The sequence below is a fragment of the Lissotriton vulgaris genome, chromosome 8, assembly GCF_964263255.1.
Source record: "Lissotriton vulgaris chromosome 8, aLisVul1.2, whole genome shotgun sequence".
NCBI lineage: Eukaryota > Metazoa > Chordata > Amphibia > Caudata > Salamandridae > Lissotriton > Lissotriton vulgaris.
This window is the reverse complement of record NC_141696.1, coordinates 1113349994-1113374516: the sequence shown is the minus strand read 5'-3', so window position 1 is coordinate 1113374516 and position 24523 is coordinate 1113349994.

Below are 24523 nucleotides of genomic sequence, written 5' to 3'. Positions count from 1 at the left end.
CTTTTGCTACCTGTAAATCGCCATTTTAATGATATTTTATGGATTGTAGTTGATTTTTTGGAGGCGTCCATTTAATGATGTTTTAATGATATTTTAAATTTATGTATGTAATGTGCTTTTGTGAGAATCACTCGAATAAAGCCTCTTGAATTGAATTGAATCAATCTCTAAGAGATTGTACAGCCGGCGAGCTGAACTACAAGCATTTAAGATGGCACCTGAAAATATGGATCGCAAATTCCCCACACTCATAGTGTGCGATTCATATTACTGTGTTCAATCTTACAATGAATACTTGCAGAACTGGATTCAAAACGGTTTCAAAGATGCAAAAGGAGGCACTATCAAGCATAAATTGCTTTGGGAACAAGTAGTTCAGGTACAACAAGAACTACAAAAGGGATCACTGACATAATATCGAGGGACAGAAAATCGACCATAAAGAATATCGTTGAAAAAATATCGACAGACAGAATATCGAGTTTCTATCTACAAACAGGTAAGTACAAAAATATCGAGTTAAAAATATCGTTTACTAAAATATAGTTAAAAAAAATATCGACTTTACTAAAAACAATGTTAAATTAAATTAATATTAAAAATTAATTATTAAAATATACTTAAAAATACTTACATTAACGTATAATAATTAAATAATTAATGAAAGTTATAAAAAATAAATAAATTTATATTTGTTAAAACATATATATATAGTAACAAAATATAATTAAATAATATGCAATATTATTAAAGTACAATAACAAAAGTGTAAAAATTACTATTCCCACTCCAAAGAGTGCAATCGTAGCTAAAGCGTTGGATAGCGTAGGGGTTAAAATTACTTTTCCCACTCCATTGGGTGCAACAGTAGAGAAAGCGTTGGATAGCGTAGGGGTAAAAATTTATATTCCCACTCCAGTGGGTGCAACAGTAGGGAAAGCGTTGGATAGCGTACGGGTAAAAATTACTATTCCCACTCCAAAGATTGCAACAGTAGGGAAAGCGTTGGATAGCGTAGGGGTTAAAATTACTATTCCCACTCCAGTGGGTGCAACAGTAGGGAAAGCGTTGGATAACGTAGAAGTAAAATTTATTATTCCCACTCCAGTGGGTGCAACAGTAGGGAAAGCGTTGGATAGCGTAGGGGTAAAAATTGCTATTCCCACTCCAGTGGGTGCAACAGTAGGAAAAGCGTTGGATAGCGTAAGGGTAAAAATAACTATTCCCACTTCAAAGAGTGCAACAGTAGGGTAAGCATTGGATAGCGTAGGGGTAAAAATTACTATTCCCACTCCAGTGGGTGCAACAGTAGGGAAAGCGTTGGATGGCGTAAGGGTCAAAATTACTATTCCCACTCCAAAGAGTGCAACAGTAGGGAAAGCGTTGGATAGCGTAGGGGTAAAAATTACTATTCCCACTCCTGTGGGTGCAACAGTAGGGAAAGCGTTGGATAGCGTAAGGGTAAAAATTACTATTCCCACTCCAAAGAGTGCAACAGTAGGAAAAGCATTGGATAGCGTAGGGGTTAAAATTACTGTTCCCACTCCAGTGGGTGCAACAGTATGGAAAGCGTTGGATAGCGTAGAGGTAAAATTTACTATTCCCACTCCAGTGGGTGCAACAGTAGGGAAAGGGTTAGATAGCGAAGGGGTTAAAATTACTATTCCCACTCCAGTGGGTGCAACAGTAGGGAAAGCGTTGGATAGCGTATAGGTAAAATTTACTAGTCCCACTCTAGTGGGTGCAACAGTAGGGAAAGGGTTGGATAGCGTAGGGGTCAAAATTTCTATTCCCACTCCAAAGAGTGCAACAGTAGGGAAAGCTTTGGATAGCATAAGGGTTAAAATTTCTATTCCCACTCCAGAGAATACAACATTAGGGAAAGTAAATACTTCATATATTATTTTAAAAATGATAAATTGGAGAAGCTACGACACCAACCAAGATGGCCGCATAGTCTCCCGGCTCCGCTGACCTCCGTCCTACGCTCGCTTATCCTGTCGAATATCCTGATCTCCTGCCCCGGATTCGTGTGAGTGAACTAGTCGGCACCCCGATGGTGTGACCACGGAATTTTTCTGATGTTCTGGGGTGAAGTAACATCGAAAATGTTTTGAGGCCTAACCCGGACTGGAAGCCGGGGTCTCGATTGCTGGTCTACCCGGGTCCAAAGTGAACAACAACGGACTGAGGAGAGTGGTTGGGTCCGGTCCTTGGAACTTTTGAAAATTTCTCTGGACTACTTTGCAACCATCTGCTGCCTGGTGCTGTACCTGAGGTGAGGTGACGGGTGGCGCGCAGTGCTGCGTCGCGGGGGGCCCCGGCCCGGAGGCCCGGAACTAGCACCACTGGTGCCCCGGGGCGGGGGTCCCACCGCGCGTTGCTGCGTGCTGCTGGCCCGTCACTCACGGCTTGATTCTGCTCCGGGGTGTCCTGTCCCGGAGAGGGCGCCTCTCCGTGGAGATCGTTATGCCTGCGGACGTATGAAACTTGGCGGAACTGACTCCATGTGGCCCTTCCTTGCGGATGGTAATGGCGGAACTTGTGGCGCTTCGCGCGACGATGAGGGCCCAGGTCAATCGTTTGCTGTCTGCAGCAGATGGGATCATAGGACCGGGAGCAAGCCCTGACTTGAATTTTGAGACCCGGCAGCCGACTTGCCTCCTGTTGGGCGCCCTAGTGGCGCATTTGGACCCGGTGCTGGAAGCTGTGCCTGCCCCCGAAGAAATGGAACTCATCGTGTGTGCTGAGATTGGTGACCCTCTTACGTTCTCGGAGACATCGGTCCTACAGTTATTGGAACATTTCACTGCTTCCTTCATCCTGGACACTGTTGGCCCACACTATAATTTGGATTGGAACGAGTCGCACCCCCTCCCCAATCGGTCTCCCAACATGGCGGATGTAACGATGCTTGGTTTCGGAGACGGGGAGGGACATCGTTTGTGCAAGCCGTGTGCGTTGGGATCTGCTATTCCTCTCCCATTTGCTGGCCCAAGCTTCGGCTGCTACTGTGTGACTTTTGACTTTCCGGGGATGGGGCTTTACTTATCCGAGGGACTCGGCAACTTTGATAGATGGGGCCAAGGCTGAGATTGTGGGTTTGAATTGTTTACGATGGATCTATTCGTACCGGGACTGCTTCATTAACAGACGGATTCCGGGGCGGGGGGGATGTGGTTCCCCCCGGGGTATTTTTGTATGGTGGACAACTTTATTCGTGCTGGCTTAGGGGGGCCCCCTTTGGTAGGGCGGGGGGAGAGACTGGGAGCGCAGAGACTATCGCCCTCCTCCACTTCCCCATTGGGTGGGGTTTCCTTTCTTTTTCCTTTTTCTCTGTTCTTCTATATTTCAGGTTTGGTTCTCGGGCGACAGGCACACTGCTGGGTGGGGGGGCCGTAGTCATCTGCAGGGGTGCAGGGTGGGGGGTTGGGGGAGGGGATTTTTCGTTTTTATTTTGTTTCTATGGCCTTTGTTCTCTTCTCTTATCTTTCTTTGTCTTTTTCTTTTTCTGGGTCAGTGCAGTAGGTTTCCTTTGGTATCAATCACTGCTTTTTCATCTGTGCCTCAATTTTCGTGGTGTTCTCTGGGTCTTAGGGCAGGCGACTAGCAGGCGCGAATTGACCGTAATATTCCTTCATATACTGAACCGCCTGTTTCAGCGCCATTGATTTGACCGATTACTGTTTACTGTTGACACGTTTACTATTCTGCCTGCCATTTTTCGCTGCTGGGAAATTGTTCGGCACCTGATCCTTCCATCTTATACTATAAAATGAAAACCTTTTATATCCTGTTTTTCTAATTGTGCTATTCAGTGACCAAGAGTACGCTAGTATGGTGATTCTGCTCCCCGAGGTGCTGCATGTGATTTAAAATTTGCTCTCTGCTAATCTAATTGCTTAGCGGCCAGCCCCGGGGTTTGTAGGCCCATACTTGTATTTGGTTGAAATGTCAATAAAGGTTTTCAAATAAAAATAAAAAAATATATAAATTAATATCTATAAATAATGAATTAAAAAAAATAACAATTTAATATAATATAATAATTAATATATTACAATTACTAATTAACAATAATTATTTCAATTAGTTACCTATTAATACAAATTAATTACAAATTAACAATTATTTAATATTTAAAAATTATTTAACAATTATTTCGAATTAAATACAATTAAATAAATTTAATTATTTTATTAATTATTAATAAATTACTTCCCACCCTATTCCCCTATAAACCCCCAACACGCTACAGAAAATAAATTATTAACATTAACATAATTAGCAATTAATCAATTAAATTAAATTAATTGGCAAATAAAATGTGTATGATTACCCATAAAAACCTAATTAATAATTAATTCTAAATAAATATCCATAAATAATTTTACATATATAATTAATTATGATTTAATTACTTCCCACCCAATTCCCCTATAAACCCACAACCCACTACAGAAAATAAATTTTACAAAATTACCAATTAATCAATTAATTAAAATTAATTACCAATTAAAATTTAATTAATTAACAAATTTAAATGAATTAACAATTAATTAAAAATTACTACTAATAAATAAATATACATATTTAATTAATTATAATTAAATTACTTCCCACCCTATTCCCCTATAAACCCACGACCCGGTACAGAATTAAATTACGCAATAATTATAAAAACAAAATACATTAATTAAAATTAATTATAACATGAATACACACTTTTCACACATATTATAACATAAAAATACACTATAAAAAATTAGATATTATTAAAAAATCGATATTTTTAACTATCTATATTATATACTTCGATATTTTAACTTTCTATATTTTTAACAGTCGATATTACATCACTTACCTTAAAAACGATATTTTGGATATCTATATTCTGTCCTGTCGATATTTTGTCCAATCTATATTTACAACTCGATATTATTTCCAATCGATATTTTGGACTCGATATTATGTCTGTGCACCCTACAAAAGACTCACGTGATACATACATTGAGTCATCAAAGTGATAGCATTCACGTTGCAGGGAATTTATTGGCTGGTGAAGCCGCGAAGGCAGCTGTGCAAACAGCTTTCGTAGCTGCAATCACTCGTTCAAAAAAGAAAATAGACGGCGAAATAATGCTAGCTGTTAATGCTACAAGCAAAGGCAGCGGCGCAGCGTTACCCAATAGGTTGCCACTCAAATACTCATACATAATTGATGCAAACTCTATTCCTTTTGCTCGAATCCCTGGAGTGGGTGATAAAGTTAATCCAAACAGGAAACGTAGAGTAGCTTTGATACACGAAGCACATATGGGAGAGGGTCTGACACATCAGGGGATCTCTAAAACTCTATTAGAATTAAAAGAGATGTACTGATGGCCAGGTATGAATGCACACATTCATTTATTTGCACTTAACTGCCATGACTGCAATAGAGATCGCAGCAGAGAGAGCCGCCAGATACCTGACTATAGCATAGCCAGCCCAGTACAGACACCATTGTTAGACAGCATAAGACTTTTTACATGTAGCCGTCCCAGTGGACAAATGCGGTCCCACAAATATTAAGACGAGATTCCTTTGGATGTGGCCTCGGCTGACGCTCAAACTGTTATAAAATATTTTCAAGTCTTCATCAGCACATAAGCAGTCGTCACGCTATATTCTGTCCAGGGTCCTGCGTTTAGCTCTCGAGCTTACAAGGAGTCCATGTCCAATCTGGGCGTTGCATTGCAGTACTCTAGTCCATTCCATCCTGAGGGAAATTCGGTAGTGGAGAGAAAAAAACGGGACATAAAGCAATCTATAACAGCTAGGGTATTAGGCAAGGGTGACGGGTGGGTCAAACATCTAATAAGTGTCCAACGTAGTCTTAATAATCTGCCAGGAAGTTCTCTAGGGGTATCACTCCATATGAAGTCCTTTTTGGGACCAGAATGATAATATTGGATCTTGAGTGTCAGACTTCAGTGGTAGAACAAAAACCCTTTGATATAAAAGAACGTTTGACTGTTTTACAGGACTTAAATGAAATAAGAACGAAACAAAGTAACATGCTCCTGAAGCCAACGACCACTAAAGAGAAACCAACTATTGCAGCAAGGCCTGTCTGGATTTCAAAGATTGGGGATCTAGTCAGAGAAAAGATTATTGACAAGAAGGAATTTGGTCCTTCTTACAGACAACCAATACCTGTCCTAGCAATCCACAGATCAAGAAGAGTATTACTGCCCCTTGCTGGAAAGAAGGAGAACATATTAGTGTCAACCGACCTGGTCAGACCACATCATGTGGCCGATCATAAGCAGGATGCCAAGTGGATTCCAAAGATATAGCAGATGCCCAGATCTGGCTACTATCCAAGAGGTTCAAACTGAGGGACTCATCACCTTTGAAGAATCTGCAGTGCGAAATGAAGGACTAAGCAACAAAGCTATGGAACTTGTACCTCTTCAAATCCAAATAGCAGTTTGTCAAGAAACGCCTGTCTACAATGAAATCGCATCTGACTATACAAATGTAACAAGTGATCAAGTGGTTCCAGTGATTTCAACGAATCCTGATGCAATCCCTAAAATTTACAGAACTGCCTCTGGCTATTTAATTAACTTTGATACGTTTTCCGAGGATCCCAGCGAACCTGAAACAACGCCAGCAAAAAGAACTTTCAAAGTACAAGCAACAGAACTTTTTCATCACCTGGAAAAGTCTTATCTGGTAACCATGGATTGAACTTTGGATTGTGTTGGGTGTGCTTTTTCTTCTACTTTGGTTGACTCTGGTAATAACTTTGGGAATGCTGATAATTGGAAGATTTGTTTCACAAAGGACACAGCAAGTAAGAACATCAACTTACTCCTCAAGCCATGCAAATCATCTCATCGTGAACAAAGAGACTTGGCTTCAGTGAACACCACAGCCGTTCCTACACCTGGGGGTATAGCTTGGGACAGAACTGATTATGACATTTGTGACCCGGCGGAGTTGTTGAAGATTCCACACCAGTTCAAGATTTCCTTGAATTACTTTGTTTCATCTTGTACCTTTTTCTGATGATTGGGACTTCCAGACTGTTAATAATATGATGTCAGACTTAAAAATGTGTGCAAAGTTTACAAATCATGAATACTTAGAAGATCCATCAGATTATGAACAAATGTATTGTTATAATCACTATGGTCATCATTTCTTGAACAAATCTGCAAATCCTAGAAATGTATTACTGTATAATCAATAGGAACATTGTTCTACGCCACCAAAGGGTAGCTCAAAAACATTTTTGGGCACATTTCCATACTTTTCAGGTTTTAATACTTCCAATCCAGAATCGTTTTACAACACAGGAATGAAACATATGTTGACAAATACCAAGCAAACTTATTCTGCTGCCTTTTTTGCTCAGCTGTCTACATTAGCTTTATACTTTTGGAAAGACATTGAGACGAAAACTGCCTGGGGCACAAAAGACTGGCAAGTGCAGGGGATAGAAGCTTTATTTAGAGCCTGTATCATCCAAGATCAAATTATATTTTTAAATGACACTGTCCAACAGACATCTTGTCTTGGGTTAGCCAAGATAAAAGATTTAAACAACCCGTCCATACCTACACCTGATAGTGAAGACACTTCAGAGGGGGAGGTCGACGTACATACTATTTTGCATCACAACAGAACAGATCCAGATTGTGAAAAATGGTTAATCTGGCCCACATACACACCGGTCAAGATAGATTCCTGAATAAAACACGGGGTTCCCATTCACAAGGCCAGATCCAAGATATGTTCAGAGACAGCATCCAGGAATAGTAACAACATACAGTGTAGGGAAACTATGCCTTGAATGGCTACAAAAATCTACACTTAGGGATGTTAAACAACACTTATCTTTACTTAAAGATGGCTAGGACCAAGAAAACCACGTCATAAACATTTTATATACGCCCGTATGTATGCCCTGTATAATGAAGCGTGGAAGATTACGCAAGCAGAGACTGCAGAACGAATACGAGAAATTGATCGTATTAACTTAGAGAAATCTCTCTCTGTAGTTGACAATGGGTTAACGACTTTGTCATCCAGGATATATTCTTTGGACAGATTAGTATCCTCTGCCATTGACATCATGGAACAGGACTTGGTCATGTTGCAACATGGTCAGTCGCAATTACGTTCTAACATGCTATTAGGCAGGGCGTTACAAAACCTTCATTCAGGCTATGTGCCATTGCATTTAATCAATACTATGTCACTGTTTTCAGAATTTAATCTCACTGATAAACAGATCAAACTGGCACGGAGGGGAGCAGCCTATACGGTGCTGAGCATTGAAAAACTGGAAAGATTGCCATTAACTGTCACTGAAAAACCAGCAACAGAATGGATTATACATGGAACAATCACTCTGCCTGTTACAATTTTCCATTTTCAGTATTGCTTAAAACATATAACAGCAGGCATATATGAAAGGTTGGGTGGAGAATACATCAGGACATCCTGGGATTTACCATACACACACAGATGCTGGAGAGGGGGGAAAGAAGTGTGCCTTACTGGAAAAAATTGTGAAAACGCACTAAACGGTTCTCTCCTTTGTTAGGGTATTAATTTACACGGGGCATGCGATGGTTCCTCTAACAACTTATCCTGCCACCTACAAGGATCACTGACATAACCTCGAATGACCGAATATCGACTAGACAAAATATCGATGCCAAATTATCGACTCCAAAAATATCGACTCCCAATACTTAAACAAGAAAACACAAAAATATCGAGATCAGAATATCGTCTATAATTAATATCGACTACAACTATATCAACCAACAATATTATCGCTTTTAAAAACATCGATTTTCACATCTTACTATCAACATAGCCAAAATATCGACCACAAAAATATGGAATGCAAAAATATCGTCATTTAAACATTATCGACTTTACAAAAAACATAAATAATGCACTTTATAATTAAATATCTTTATTATATTATTCTCAAATAACCATAAGCTCTTTTTTAAAATATAAACAACACACAATAAATATTGCAAAGTGTTAAAGATAAACATTTATATCAAACAAACATTTTAAAACTCATAAACAACTTTTACAAATTATAAAACATTTAGTACCGCACATTATATCGATTCTTGCACTTTCAATATAAAGTAAGGCATTACCTACAGAAATAAAGTCACTTACACATAATAAAAATAGTAATTGGTGTCACCCATATAAGGAAACCAATTAGCATAAAATGTTAAAAAAAAATCAAATGCACAAATAGGAATAAGCTATCAATTTAAACAACCAATAAACTTTCAGAAACAATTAAACTAATGCTATAAAAACAAGATTAAAACCAGCAAGAATTGAAGTCAAAATCTCCAAACAGAGGGAAGGGGAAACTCTGCAGGGTTGGTGAAAGAAAACTGATTGACTTCAAAAGAAAACCAGCTACACCTATCTAAAGTAAGTACTACCGCTTTTAGATATAGCCAAAACCTAACTCTGAATGCTCAAATCTGTATTTAAAAAACAAATACCTAAAACAAATCTTTTATTTCTACTCTATTTTCTACAGAGGAAAATTAAATAAAGAAGACCTACACAACATCTGCACTTCTAAGAAGAAATATAAAAAGTAAGTATATAATTGAAAACATGACTTAAAACCTTAATAGAGAGGTAACAAACTACAAACTAGCTAGCAGAGCACAACCAAAGAAACATAAGTGCTTTAAAAAAGATTGTGACACATTTTCTCAATCTCCATAGGTACAAAAGAAATACACAGAAAAGAACAATTTGAAGAAAAGCAACACCTGAAAAGAACAATTTGAAGAAAAGCAACACCTGAAATCAACATAGAAATATACAGGTAAATAATAAATGTGCAAAATTGTGTTTTCAGAATAGAACATACATGATTTATATACTTTCCTAATATTTTAATTTTAATTTCTCCTAGCACAAACAGGCAAGCATGACTGAAGGAGCAAAATGTGTTTATTCCCAAAAAGGGAAAATGCTTCTTTGTTACATGGGATATGTTTACACTCAGGAGAAACAGAAAGATATGAAAGTGTTTTGGAAGTGCACAAAGTACTATTCTAGCAAATGTTATGGTAGAGCTATCACTCAGGAAACCACTGTTACTTATACTAAAGAACATAATCACCCACCCAATGTAACTGAAATAGAGATTGGAGAAATGCTTGATTCTCTCAAAGAAGCTAGTTCTAGTACTGATCAACTAACAACTGCTATTTTGAAACAACATTTAAGTGTACTGCCCCAACACACTTCTAGCCAACTACCATCTATAGAATGCCTTAAAAGAATTATAGCTAGACAAAAAAGAGCTACATCAACTACTCCTCCCACACCTACAACTTTCGAAGAAGTGCAAATTCCTCCTGAACTCTCTCTAACTCACAGTAAAGAACCATTTATCCTCTATGACAACAAGTCTAAAGATAAAAGAGTTATTCTGTTTGCCACAGCAAACAACATGACTAAACTAAATCAATGCCAAACTTGGATGATGGACGGTACTTTTTCAGTATGTTCTAAACCTTTTTACCAAATGTACACTATCCAGGGTCATTTCCAAAATGCAAATATTCCCTTCCTATATGCCCTCATACCAAACAAACAGCAATCTACCTATCTGTAAATACTAACCCAAGTCAAACAACATACTAATGACTATTTTCCACAAAGAATAATCATTGACTTTGAGAAAGCAATGATAAACAGCATCCTTAAAACATACCCACACACAGCAATACAAGGTTGCTATTATGGAGAAGTGTGGCTCAGGGGTGGAGAAGTGTGGCTCAGGGGTTAGAGGCGGCAGACCCGGAAGCTGAGATCGGTCCTGGACTAGGGTTCAATTCCCCGCCTCGGCGGGTCTTGGGCTAAAAATTTCACGGACTCGATAATTCTCGCTCCGGTGCCTTCTCGACTCACGAGTTCACACTCTGCGACTCTGGGCAATAGCTTGCTTAATCTCCACAACGGCCCCTCGCGGCGGGATGCCTGACTTTCACCTTGTGGATACCCGCTGGGGCTATCACACAGGGGAATATCAGGACGGGTTCCCTAAGCAAGCGCCGGGACACCCACTGCGGGTAGCTGTGCGCTATATAAGCTCAACTACATACATATTATCATTTCAATCAATGTATATGAGGGCACCTCCAAAAATCAACATTAAGGGGCACATTACGATGGCGGACGGACCTGAGTCCGTCCGCCACCATAGAGTAGGAGGGAACCTCCGCATGGGCTGCGGAGTTCCCTCCTGTGCAATTAGGATCTGACCGCCACCCTGGCGGTCACATCCTCTATTTGTAACATTGCGGCGGGTGCGGCTTCAAGCTGCACCCGCAGCAATGTTAAAAATGCACGCATTGCATTTGTATGTAGAAAGTGGCAGGCACCGCACAATGCCTGCCGCTTTCTGCATAAAAATATAGGGGGGTACCACATGTACCCCCCATGAGCACCCTTCACCTAGGAGGCCCACAACGGGCCCCCGCAGTGAAGTTACACATGCTTTTCCACGGCGGAAAAGCCGCCACGGAAAAGCATGTTTCAGAGCCCATCCTAATCTGGCGGTGTCTGAGAGACACCGTCACCATATTAGTGCTTTTCCGCCGCGGTTGTAAGCCAACCGCAGTGGAAAAGCTGCGGACGGAAACCAGGACCCACCAGCCATCCAAATGTGGCGGTGGGTATTTGGTGGCTCCGCAGAGGATTTTCCGCATCCTCCAGGCCGGCGGTGGCTTCCTCCGGCCCGGAGGATGCGGAAAATCCTCTATCCTAATGAGGCCCTAAGTGTCCAATACGCCACGCCTATCAAATCAAAAAACTAATTTCCCTAGTCTATGTGCCTGTGACAGATGTTGCAGAACACTATAACTTATTAATAGAAAGCCCCTACCATAAAAGAAACGAAGAAAGACTAAGCCCTATGCTTGACTACTTTGAAGATACATGGGTAGGAAGGCTACACCGATCTGGCCATAGAAGACAACCGAAATATCAAATAGCCTGGTGGAATGTCTACCTTAGCACACTAAACAAGGAAGCTAAAACCAACAATGCAGTTGAAGGGTGGCATAATGCCTTCCAATCAACTACAGGCAGAGGGACACCAACCCTTCACAAATTAATACAATCCTTACAAAAAGAGCAGAGTTACCAAGAGCTCCGAATGGAGCAATCAGTAACCCTGATTGGACCTAAATTAAGCAAAGAAACTAAAAAAATGTATAACACACTCCAAAGCCAAGTTACCCTCTATCAAACTAGCAAAGGACTGGAATATCTCTCAATGATAGCTAAAACTATTCTATAAAATATAAGATAAATATACATGCAACATTAGCCACTTCTAAATATAACATTTCCTACCTTTATTATATGTAACAAATTGTAATTAAACTATCAAATGCATTATTAAAACATATATTAAATGTATTATGATCATTTATTTACCAAATGTTACATATAACATAACAATATAACAAATTTAAACAGTTTTCCCACCCAAAAACTTTTTATTTAAATACTTACATTTCCGTTGCTGCTGGAAAAGTAATCTAATGTCAAACAATCCATAGCAAAGCTTTAAAAATATCCATACAATCCAAGGAAGCCCAAAAAAATGGAAAAATACAAGCAAATCCATGGCGACTCCTCTCCAATGTAATCCACAGGATGTACCCTTCAAAACTCGAAAATAGTAATTTAAAAAAATAAACGCTCCTGGAAAACCCGAAAAACAAAGTATGTGTGTAAAAATAAGAGTATATAATACTCGTCACACAACTTTATAAAAAAATAATAGACCTACTCCAAAACATTTAACCGCGACGATAACCTGAAAAATAAAAATATACATACCCACCCACACAAATACACCCATACAGATATAAAAACACATATTTATGCTCTGAACATATCCATTACAAACATTTAAACATATTAGCATACCTCACACACCTACAACTGAAACGCGGTAAAAACCAAATATCGTACTCTCTAACTAACACCTAAAACACAATCTAGGATCAATAATACTATCTAACTAAACCTAAACACACCACACATACGCTTAAAATAACTTCATTAACTTATAAAATATAATGAAAACAAACGTACCCTCTCCAACGTGAAGCAGCATCCAACCCCGACCTGTTCCGCCACCAAATGAGCCAAAATAACATTACGCAGTAAAAAAATAGTCCCTGTATATGTGAAAAGGATATTTAATTTGTATTTTTCTACACTTTAAAAGTAAAAACAAAGCCTTACATTATATATTATTACTGATGATTATTTTTTTAAATATTTAAAAAATATTCTTTGTTTAAAAAAATTATTGCACTGTTATTTAACTAACTGTTAAAAAGAAAATTATTATTTATATGTACACTGTAAATAATTTATATGTAAAAATTACTTCTATATGGAACTTTGTGTTAAACATAATGTTTATAAATATGTTAATTTTATTTTGACAATTGCCTATGTATTTAAATATATTCTGAATTATTAACCTATGTAAAAATTAATATTATTAATATTTTTAATATTATTGTTATTAATTTCGAAATTAATCTATTTCCATTTTGTAACCCACAAAAATGTTAGTATTGTAAAAAGTTTATAAAACTTTATCTATCAATATGCTCTACTTTAAAACATGAAAAAATGTATATACAACAAATATATAACAATTATTTTCAACAAGTTTATTATTAAAATATTTCTATTTTGTATGTGATTAAAATAATTGTTATTTAATAAAATGTACATTATGTTATTATGTTTGTTATTAAAAATTACATTTAAAATAAATGTGAATAAACATAAACATGTTTTAAATCCAATTGAATATTTTTTTATAAATGTATATATTTACTTGCTATATTTTTTGTGATAATAAACAGTATCTACTTATTAATTTCTCTTGCTAATAAAATTATTTTCTCTACTTCTCATTTGTTTTTCCATTTCAATAAACTGTATTTCAATTGTTCCATTTAACCCTGTGTGCGTCTAATATTTTGAGATAATGTTTGTAATTTCATAATTATTATGATTTATTAATCAATTTATAAGTAAACTAACATTAATTAGAATTACAACAATTTTTTTTATATTTTTATACAAATGAATCTTGTAGTATTGTAGCAAACAAAATATAATTATGTACAAATCTTTTCCTATTCCCACTTCACCAATTTTAAACTCAAAAAATGTACTAGACAGTAAACCCATAAAAATTACTATTCCCACTCCACCAAGTATAAAATCAGGGAAGATGCTGGACACTAAACCCATATAAATGACGATTCCTACTCCACCAACTATAAACTCAGGGAAGGTGCTGGACACTATAACCATATAAATTACTATTCCCACTCGACCAAGTATAAACTCAGGGAAGGTGATGGATATTCAACCCATATAAATTACTATTCCACTCCACCAAGTATAAACTCAGAGAAGGTGCTGGACACTAAACCCATATAAATTACTATTCCCACTCCACCAAGTAGAAACTCAGGGAAGGTGCTGGACACTAAACCCATATAAATTATTGTTCCCACTCCACCAAGTATAAACTCAGGGAAGGTGCTGGATACTATAACCATATAATTTACTATTCCCACTCCGACAAGTATAAACTCAGGGAAGACGTCAGTGCCAGTATAAATGCAAGCTGGGGGGGTAAAGCACCTGGCCCTGATCTGCAACTATTCCCACTCCACCAAGTATAAACTCGTGGTAGGTGCTGGACACTAAACCCATATAAATTTCTATTCCCAATTCACCAAGTATAAAATCAGGGAAGGTGCTGGACACTAAAAGCATATAAATTACTATTCCTAAACCACCAAATATAAATTATTTTAAACCACACTATTAACATACTAAATCACAAACCAATCATAATTTTGTTAACCCCTTGCATGCTGATGATGAACCCCAGCCGTCATGCACTACAGTGCTCGTGTGCTGATGACGGCTGGGGTTCGTCATGGCCCGCCCCTGTTCATTTGTTTACAGCACAGGGGCGGAAACGGGCCAGCAGTGAAGGGGTTAAATTCAAATAAAATTAAAATATATACATTTGTAATAAAAATATTTGAACTTTTTATTTACTTTTGAAATATATATTTAAAATTTTTATACATTTTTACCAAAATATGGTTCGAAAAATACACAAAATATTCATTCATTTCAATACTACAAATAAAAATCACTAAGGGCTCCATTAGGATGACGGGCGGATTTTGCCCGTCCGTCATCCCATCGTAAATCGGGACCGCCCGCCTAAAGGGCGGGTGTCCCGACATTAGCATTAGGATGCGCCCGCCACAGTGGTGGGCGCATTCCTCAAATTAACATTGTGGTGGGCGGTGCTCACTGCACCGCCCACCACAATGTTAAACACAAATGCACGCATATGCATAATCGAAGCGGCAGGCACCGCGCGGTGCCTGCCGCTGCGATTATGCAAATGCAGGGGGGTACCACAGGTACCCCCCCGTGTGCCACGCCCCTTTGGCCGTCACTCTGGGGGCCCACAGGGGCACACTGCACCGCCCACCACAATGTTAAACACAAATGCACGCATTTGCATAATCGAAGCGGCAGGCACCGCGCGGTGCCTGCCGCTGCGATTATGCAAATGCAGGGGGGTACCACAGGTACCCCCCGTGTGCCACGCCCCTTTGGCCATCACTCTGGGGGCCCACAGGGGCCTCCTAGAGTGAACACCGCATGCCTTTCCGTGGCGGACAGGCATTGAAAAAGGCCTATTCTAATATGGCTGGCGGTGTCTGATAGACACCGCCACCATGTTATCCCTTTCCCGCCCCGGCCGCAAGGCGGAAAACAGGCGGGCGGTGTTTCCCAGTGCTGCGGTCCCCTCCGCCATCGTAATATGGCGGGGGGAATGCAGGGAAGGATGTCGGGCGGATTGCCTCCGCCAGGGTGGCGGTGGCCACCGCTACCCTGGTGGAGGAAATTCGCCCGACATCCTAATGGAGCCCTAAATAATCATAACTTTTACCAGTTAAATGAAATTTCGATTTTCGAAATATTTGCAAAAATTTAATTTTCTTTTTTTAATACATTTCAAAATTTAAATTTCTTAAATTATAAAAAATTCAAAAACTGTTCCTCTATAATACCAAAAAACAATTATATAACAAACAATCCAGACAAAAATTAAAACATTTAATTGTTTTTATTTTTGCTATTTAAATATACTTAAGAAAATATTTCCATACACAAATTAAATTTAAAATTTAATTTTAAATTTAACATTGAAATTTTGAATTATTTTTTTAATTTGTAAAATATTACTTAATTTTTTAATTTAAAATTATATTTGAAATTTGATTATTTATATTTTTATACACTTCCCACCCTATTCCCTAAAAAATCCACAACCCACTCCTTTTTAATTTTTGTTGAAATTTTAAATTGAAAATTATTTTCAATTTTGTTTTTAAATTTTTTTAATTATTATTACATTTTTACATTAAATTTAGTTCTGAAATTTTAAATATTACATTTTTAATACACTTCCTATGCTATTCCCCTAAAAACCCACAACCCGCTCCTAAAGCATAAATATTACCAATATTGTACATAAATTTTAACTTTTATTACTTTTTTATTATATATTTTAAAACACGTCCCACCCTATTCCCCTAAAAACCCACAACCCGCTCCTAAAAATTATTATACATTTTTTAAAAAAATTAAAATTATTTTTTAAATTTGTACAATATTTGCTATATTTTCACTTTTTTTTAAATTTTATAAAATTTTAAATTATATATTTTAAAACACTTCCCACAATATTCCCCTAAAAACCCACAACCCGCTCCTAACCATTATTATACATTTTTACAATTTTTTTTCATTTTCAAATTAAATATTTATATATTTTATAACACTAAATTAACTAACATTTTATTCATTTTATGCAAAAACATAAATATTGCAACATTATAAACAGTCTACATTTAATATTTCGTTTTTCTGACAGTCGATATTCTAACAGTCGATATTCTGACAGTCGATATTCTAACAGTCTATATTTTAACTTTCGATATTTTTTACTAATACAAATAAACGATATTTTTAACATTCGATATTAATTAGTCGATATTTTCAACTTCGATATTTTTTACTAAACATAGAAATCGATAAAAAATACATCGATATTACTTACCTCGATATTACTGCCATCTCGATATTCTGGAGTCGGTTTTCTGTCCAGTCGAAATAAAAAACTCGATATTTTGACTGCATACCCACCTACAAGGTTCACCAGCTGCGGTGATTGACCCAATGTTTGGACAACTTTCTAATGGAAGTTACCTCATGTTGAATGATCATAGCTGTTGTGGCATGTTGCCAGGTTTACCCTATCTCATAGCTGTGCCAGCCAGGGTCACTTGCTGTATGCTAACTCTTCTGCTCCGTCTCTTCTCTGCTTGAACTCAGCGCTTGGACGCCCGTGGGCAGCAACCGCGCTTAATAAATTTATTTACATTTACATTTACATGCAAGTATTGTTTGGTACAATTCACGTTACCCTTATATAGGCATAGACATCAAGCTCTTATTTAGGCATAGCCCATGCTACCCTAATACAGGCATGGCTACTTCATCCGTTCACCAAACATCACAACGATTTTTAGGAAAATCAGCTGAAGCCGTCAGGGACTTCCCCTTGCTTGAATATTGATTTCTGCAAGAACTCAGTTAGCTTTACAATGAACAACTATTCCCCAGGGGTTCATTTATGTCGTTCATATGCTCAACTTTATGTCAAACCTGGCATTCCTAAACACCTTCAAGGTATTAATATACCTTCACTTGCTATAGCAAAACACGGTGGTTTGGAGCAGATCGGCAGCCTACTTACCCGAGCAGCTCGCTACAGCAAGTGCCGAAGGAAGCCAACTCTCCGTTTGGCGCACTGATCAAGAAGCTGCCCTCTCCTGCCGAGAAATCCAGCTCCAGTGTTACTGACTCCGCTTACGGGGTGTTGAGAAATCGAGTCCCGAGAAAGAGATACCAAACGCCTTTATTCTGAGGTATGGAGCTGATTAGAACCTAGAGAAACCTTTGGTAGATTCTTGGCAAAGAACTTAAACCTATGCTAAACAATACTTACTTCTTCCCTCGTACTAGAACTACGTTAGGTACACTGGGGTAGGCGTATTTTAGAAGCACCAGTTGAGTATTTTAGTCTGTTATTTATGTATGTATTTTATGGCTTAGAAACCAAACCATGCTGTTACAGTGTTATTTTATAATACTATTCTCGCTGTACGTGTTATACTTTATATTCTGTCTAACGATTGTAGCAGTTCATATCTCTTGCATGAGAAAGAAGACTGTTCAATAAACCTTTTATTGAAAATGCCCGTCTCTCTTTTTCTCTGCAACTCTGTAGAAACAAAAAGCATGCACAATTGACTGAGTGAAATACTTATCTATTGTTTCCGTGACTCTGAGAGATATATTCTTATTCTTGGGAAACAAAGTTTTCATGTTTATGCGGTTGTCAGAAACGAATCCCTTCTTGTGCATTCAAGAAAGTTTTTAGTGACCTCTGAGTTAGCTGGCACACACACAATTATGTTTAGTATATTCAATAGAGACCTAGTTGACCTAAATCCTACGTCAAATCTATAGCATATATTATTCCAATGTGCAGAGCCTATTGGGAATATAGGAACTACACTACAATACATTTAAACGGGCGTATGTGAGTACAAGCAGAACAGGTAATTGTTTGGTAGAGTTAAACTGTGGTGCATCTTGTACATTGTAGCATAAAATACTTACCCATGTTTTTTCTGTCGCAGGTTTCACAGACAGTACCCCACACATTTAAACGGGAGTACTTGAGTATAAGAAGAAGAGGTAATTGTTTGGTAGAATTTAACATGTGGTGCATCTTGTACATTGTAGCATAATATACTTACCCATGTTTTCTTCTGTTGCAGGTTTTGCAACAAGAACCCCATACATTTGAACAAGTGTACGTGAGTACAAGCAGAACAGGTAATTGTTTGGTAGAGTTAAACTGTGGTGCATCTAGTACATTGTAGTATAACATACTTACACATGTTTTATTCTGTTGCAGGTTTCTCAGACAGAACCCCATACATTTAAACGGGCGTGAGTTCGAGCAGAAGAGGTAGTTATTTGGTAGAGTTAAACTGTGGTGCATCTTGTACATTGTAGTATAATATACTTACCTATGGTTTCTTCTGATGCAGGTTTCGCAGACAGAACCCCATACATTTAAACAGGTGTACGTGAGTTCAAGCAGAAGAGGTAATAGTTTGGAAGAGTTAAACTGTGGTGCATTTAGTACATTGTAGTATAACAGATTGCATTCATGAGCTGGGCATCAACGTAAGCCATGTTCCTTATTTTGTAGGGTTTGTGGCACAGCAGGTTCAAATCGGCGGGCACAGAAATGTTCAATCGCACAGCTGTAACTTTGGGAGAGTGTGGTGCTGCACCACAAAGGAAGAAATGTTGCTTTGTATTCAAGAAAGAGTGGATGAAAGATATTGTGGAGGCTGAGACACAGAAATCATGAAGAAAGGTTTGCATGCAACTCGGGAAACTATTTCAATACAGTCCAGACGTGGGCATGATTTGCAAAGCATGTGCCGAAGGTAAGATGGTTGGGGATTTTTCTACAGGGAAGAAATGGAGTGATGGCTGGAAACTGGATTACATGAAAGACCATCTACTTAGCAAAGTACACAAGTCTGCCATGGCGATATTAAGAAACAGCTGCTGCCAGGTTTGGTTATGGATTGCTGGCAATGCTGACAGAAACTGCCACTGACAAAGCAAATAGAATGGAGGTAAATGAACGCCAAAGATCTATGGCTGAGGAGATAAAGATTCTCATCAACAACGTGTTCCTAGCAGTCAAGATGAATACTTCAATGTTATCTGTACAAGACATCCTTGACCACCTAGCTTTGTATGTGTAGATACCTGACAGCTGGAGGAGTAAGAACTATGCCTTTGAGTTCCTTGAGGCCATCAATAGCGTAATTCACTGTGAAGCTATGGCAGAACTTCTGCACACTTTGTATCACACATTGATAATTGATGAGAGCAGAGAGCAGAGTTATTTATGTTACAAAAATGTTCATTCTGTACTTCAAGTTCCAACCTGTAACATCAACAGAGCACAAAACACAGTTCGGTGGCATAGTGAAGCTGACTAGTTGTAGATTCATGGTGGACGTACCGCAGCTTGATCTTGTGGAACCCGGGCGTCCCGGCTGTGACTGCGGTGATTGGGCTTGTAGCGGGTGTGGCCAGTGCCCTGTAAGTGCCCTCGAAAGGCTGAATGCTGCCCGTGGCGGGCTCTGCTGCGGGTCTTGCCGGCGTACACCCTGGGTGGAACCCGCGGCAAAGACAGACCACACCACTGCCTGGCTTGAGCGGGTGCAGCGAGATCGGCTGGGGGTACACCCAGCAAGAGGTGCTGCAGGGGCCGCTGCAGGGTGGCCTGTGGGACACGAGCAGTCTGCGGCGACTGAGCGGTGAGGAATGTACCTGGGGGGCCCACTCCATGCCCGGCCGGGCCTGCTCTGCTGACTCCGGCCTGTGAGTGTGTGGCTGAGACTTACTGTTGGGTTGCAGGAGCCTGGTGACCCAGGTGAGCTGTGTCGTTGCTGTGGTGCGAGATTGAGAGGCCCGCTTCGCCTGTGTCTTGGACTGCTGGTCCGGTGGGATAACGCTGACTAGCGGAGCCTAGAGCCCTTGACTATGTTATAGTTTTCTATCCAGATTGTTACTTGGTTCTCCAACCTGGTCCTTCACACACTCACAAAAACGTTACTCACCAACCTATTTAACTATATTTTTTGGAGGCAGGGTATGTTTTAGTGTGCTTGAGACCATGCTTATATGGTCTTAATGACCCATGTCAGTCTCGCTTTGGTTCCTGGTGATGGTGGTGTTACTGGCGGGCAGAGCCTACTGCAGTCAGTAGACTTCAGAGCCCAGTAATCTTTGCGACAGGAGCTGCAGCCATCACTTTGACGCCTCTGGAGGCTCTTCAAAAATCAGCGCGGGGTATCACTAACACCCTATTCGCAGAGTTGAAGATGGCTCAGCGGATTGGTTGGGTAGGTAATTTCAAAAAGTCCGTAGATGGAGTTTGTGTAGTCCTAACTTTTAGGACTCCAGCACTGACTCGTACCATACTAGGTAAGACGGGTGACGGGTCTGTGAATACATCAAGGATAAGCATTTTACCCCAGGGCTTCTTTTACCAACCAGATAGATTCTCATAGTTTATGTACGAGGAAGATAGATCACTCGGGTTGAGTCAATCTCGATACACTATTTCAGTCACCAATCACTACGATGTCTTTCATACTCTAGAGGACATCGATTGACTGGCCCCACTAAGCTGTGACCCAGTGCAGGATAAAGGCCCCTCTAGATCGAATGGAGTTGTAACTCCTGTCAAAGGTAGCATCATAGACATGGAGGAATTACTGTCAAATCCTTCATCCATTACATTAGAGCTGTAACAGCCTCAGGGAGTTTATACAACAAGTAGTCCACCCCCAATAATTGGTTTGTGCGACCCCCAAAATAACATACCGTCCCCCATGGTAGACTTAATATCTACCGCTACAATGTCAGAATGAAGGGGACCTATGTCAAGTTATGACCGCACTTTGTGCAAGATTATATCTTGGAACATTGCAGGGTTGGGCAGCAAGGTGAATAGGCAAATGTGGTGTGATTTAATTTGAGATTTTGACATACCTTGCAGGAAACGTGGCTGATGGATCCAATACATATTAATGGATTCAAAACATTACACTTGACCGCAGTAAAGGGGACGCGGGGTAGAGCAATGGGAGGTCTGTGTATATCTATCGAACAAATTACCATTAGCCAACACAGAATTAAGGGGGGGACAGATATTATCAAGTGATCGAATTATACACCAGCCTGACCCATTGCATTTTTTTGACTAATTTCTATAATAACATTCTACCATCTGAGTTGGAAAACGTTGTAAGAAATATTGCTAGTGACCTCAAAAGGGCCAGCTCTGATGGTGTTAAAGATAGCATGATAATCATGACGGGGTTTTTTAACTGCTCACCATGTGCCTATCAGGATAATAGAATCTGTGGGCCTCATTTATGAAAAGTGACGCATCGCTGCGATGCATCACTTTTCACTGCGCCCTCCTTGCGAGACCAATGATGAGTCACATTTACAGTATGACGCATCATGGCGCAAGGAGTTACAGATACGTCAATATTTCGGACGTATCTGTATGGCGCAAAAGTGATGCATTGCTGGAGTGTGTCACAAAAGTCACGCAACTCCAGCAATGTGTCCTTTCACATGGGGCAAGCCCCATGTGAAAGGGCCTGTGTCAGTCTTTCTTACGCCTGCTGTGACGCATTTGTGTCCTAGATGTGGCGCAAGTGAAATCTTATAGATTTCACTGCGTCACTTCTATGACCCTGTCTTGCGCCAGAACGCCCCCCCTGCTTACATTATACCTGGCGTCGGTATAATGTAGCGCAGGGGTTTACAAAGTGACGCATCTACCTAGATGCGTCACTTTGTAAATATGGTGCAACAAGGCTCATTTTTTACGCTGCTGGTGCATCACAAAAAGTGACGCACCTGCGGCGTAAAAGTGACGCACGGCCTCATAAATGAGGCCCTGTGTTTTTAGTGATTAAGAAGGTTTATGTAACACGCATTTTTGCCACACAAGGTCGGGGGAATTTCTTAATTACCTCATGGTCAGTAATGAGCTGGGGTTTGTAAAAGATCTCTTGACCAACCCAAGTGCTATGCCTCCTACATTTAACCGGAGAGGCTTATCATCTACTATAGATTTTGTCCTTGCATCATGTAATCATGCATTGAGGATATACGCCTTCAGTGTAGGGGATAATTCCATGAGTGATCACTTTCCCCTTGGTTTAACAATTGGCCTTCAGGTACATAGTGAATGAGGTGGTATGCACACCATGTTTTTTCACTTTTTTCTCAAACAGTATTTCACAAACTAAACTTGTCGCGTGCTGAATGAGCTGTGCTATGCCCTGAATGCACTAGATAAATACAAACATATGGGGAGAGCCTCATCGACTCTCCACACCCAGACACTGCGTAATATGGATGCCAGATCCAGTCGTTTTTTTTCTCCATTTTACCATTGTTCAAATTAATCCAATTTAGATCCAAATTTTTCAAATTTTTATCAAACTTTAGTCAGTTCTTCTCTTCCACGTTATGCCATATTCTGTTTTAGGAAAACTTCTCATATTTTCGTATGTCCATCCGGACCTTTTCGGAAATACGATCCCAAACCAAACAAATGTTCAAAGCAGCATTTCTTTATTTTGAAAAACCCAATGCATTTCGGGCTTATTACGAGCCCTTCGTCGGGGGTAACTGCTCGCTACTTTATCTCCTAGCAGTCAAAAACCGCTTTCATCTCCAGGTACATAGGCCACAAAGGACATCCGTCCCCACTGAAGATATAGGAACAATAAAACTGGACAAAACGAATGGTTACTTATTACGATGGTCTAAGGTAGATCCCGAAGCAGTCATGAACCAGCTAGTGACCAAGTATAAAACCTTCATTGACTCATACTTGAGTGAGTCAGCGTTACCCCATAGCAAATTAACCTCATTTCAGACACTAGTAGCTGGGATAAGGGAGTCATTATTAGTGCAACCTCGGAATAAACCCAAGACCTAGGGCTGGTTTGATAAGCGCTGTACGTGTGCGTACAACACCCTTAAAAATTAGGTAAACAGGCAGCCCAGAATCACCGATAACATTAAGAAAGCTAGACAGGAGTATAGGCTGGCATTCAACGAGAGAAAATGTGCCCTGAGAAAGGAAGCTTGGGAATTACTTCACGATGCAGCATTTCAGAAGGATAGTGCCACATTTTGGCGGGCAGTGAAAACTCCATTCCTACTACCAGTGGGGGCCCCTCTATTATATCTACCATACCTGAGGAATCCTGGGTTAGCCACTTCTCAAAGATTTCTGCTGAGCTGGAGCTCATTAATGAATCTCGCATGCTTACCACAAACGAGAAGTGGGAAAAGTCAGACCTGAAGTTCACACTGGAGGCAGTGGGGAGAGCTATCGCAGCGAGTAAGGGAGGTACAGCTCCGGGCCCCGATGGAGTTACTGTGTACTTATTTAAATCAAACATCGATCTCTGAGGGCCTATATTAACCCAGGTTTTTAATGCCAGCAGTATGGAAGCAATTCCTAAGACCTGGGTGAAAGCTGTAATCGTCTCAATATTTAAAAAAGGGGATCGTAACAACCCCGGATGTTACCGGCCAATATCACTGCAGGACTCATTGATAAAAGTAGCCAGGAGAGTTCTTCTAGAGCCCCTTCAGTCGTTGGCAG